A 1,744-nucleotide genomic window follows, 5' to 3' on the forward strand; every position below is an offset into this window, starting at 1 on the left:
CAATTGGTGAGATTTTTATATTCGGCCGATTTCTAAAGAAAACAAAAAAACAAGTGCCTGGAAAGACAGATGTTTTTCTTTGTCAGTCTTTCGATTGGATACCAATACCACCTACCTGTCCGTGATCCTGAGACAAGCCGCGAGAAGTTGCAGTGAGGAAGTAGGCAGGATCCCAGTTGCGCAGGCCGAGCGCAGGGCGTGGCCTTAGCAGGTCACCCTGGAAGCTCCACGGCCGCAGGAAAAAGATCTTCCTTTGAAGATAAGTTGAGCACAGAATGAACTACTAATACTAATACGGGTAGCCAATGCGAAGGATGTCAGGATGGCCGAGCGGTCTAAGGCGCTGCGTTCAGGTCGCAGTCCACTTCTGTGGGCGTGGGTTCGAATCCCACTCCTGACAACAATTTTTCTCCTCTCACTCAGTCATTACTGGTAGTCAACAGTACCCTCAGCAACCCGGCTGATGAAAATTTTTTGATAAGCTATTTCCCGCAATCAATCCGTCGGTGGAAGTCATATCTCTTCCTACGTAAAGATATCCCGAAAGTTATTTAGCACTTACGTGATCATTTGTGTTTCAGTATGTGCCGCCAGTCACATGCCTGTACTATGCAAGCAGTATATCATTTTAACATCGTAATTTTCGATACGATGCAACGTCAGTAGTAGGTACTGTTTGATAAGGAATTAACGATTAGGAAGGAAAAAAAAACTTTCACATTTGTTATTGACATCGTAAGTCTGTCAGAGATGGCAACGGACGTGGCAGAGGAGTTGGAGAGAACGGTAGCGACAGTGAAAGAGATAATAAGATGAACTCGAACAGAAGTAAAACTAACCTAATGCAAGGTATTGACGGCTGTTCCAGACATAGATGGGCCAGTCGGAACCGTCTGGTTGCCACATCATCCTCTGCCAGTGGCGTCATTTGGATGCGGTATGGAGGGGAGGAGGTCCGCACACCGCACTTTCAGTCGTCGTCGGTTTAGCTGACGTGGAGCCGCTACTGTGCGGCCAAGTAGCTCCTCACTCGGCGTCACAAGGCTGGATGGCGTCCAATTCAGTCCTCACACCAAGGGGAATTCCTTGCCAGTACTGCGAATCTAACACAGGCCTTGGCAGTCAAATACGCTGACCACCCGTAATGGAACGTAAGCGAATAACATCAGGTGATTCTAGGAAGGAAATTAGATTAGGGGATGAGTCACTAAAAGTAGTAGACGAGATTTGCTGTTTAGGTAGGAAAAGTCGAAGTAGAGAAAACATAAATGCAGACTAGCAGTCAAGAAAAGCATTACTAAAAATAGAAGTTTCTTAACATTGAATATAAATTTAAATGTTAGGAAACGTTTTTGTAGGCAATTATCTGAAGTATAACACTTGTAGGGAAGTGAAACGTAGACGATAAGCAATTCAGACAAAAAGAAAATGGAGGCTTTTGAAATGTGATGCTATCCTCTGTGCCCGCGGTGGCTCAGATGGATAGAGCGTCTGCCATGTAAGCAGGAGATCCCGGGTTCGAGTCCCGGTCGGGGCACACATTTTCAACATGTCCCCAATGAAGTGTATCAACGCCTGCTTGCAGCTAGGGTGTCTATTTAATTATCATTTCATTTCTAGCAAAGCTGCATGGTCATCCACGGTAACTGTTCTTTCGGGAACAGATATTACCGTCATATATATAGTTAAAAAACACTACAGAAGAATATTGAAGATTACATAGATAGACTGAGTAACTGTATCG

At 44.8% G+C, this 1,744-nt stretch overlaps 2 non-coding genes across 2 annotated transcripts; both read left to right on the forward strand.

The window, feature by feature from the left end:
* Positions 1-316: 316 nt before the first annotated feature.
* On the forward strand, positions 317-400 carry Trnal-cag (transfer RNA leucine (anticodon CAG)). The gene has a single exon. It is a non-coding gene; the product is annotated as a tRNA-Leu (tRNA).
* Positions 401-1,462: 1,062 nt separating this feature from the next.
* Trnat-ugu (transfer RNA threonine (anticodon UGU)) lies at positions 1,463-1,537 on the forward strand. The gene has a single exon. It is a non-coding gene; the product is annotated as a tRNA-Thr (tRNA).
* Positions 1,538-1,744: the final 207 nt, after the last annotated feature.

This window comes from Schistocerca nitens, chromosome 4 (genome assembly GCF_023898315.1).
Source record: "Schistocerca nitens isolate TAMUIC-IGC-003100 chromosome 4, iqSchNite1.1, whole genome shotgun sequence".
NCBI lineage: Eukaryota > Metazoa > Arthropoda > Insecta > Orthoptera > Acrididae > Schistocerca > Schistocerca nitens.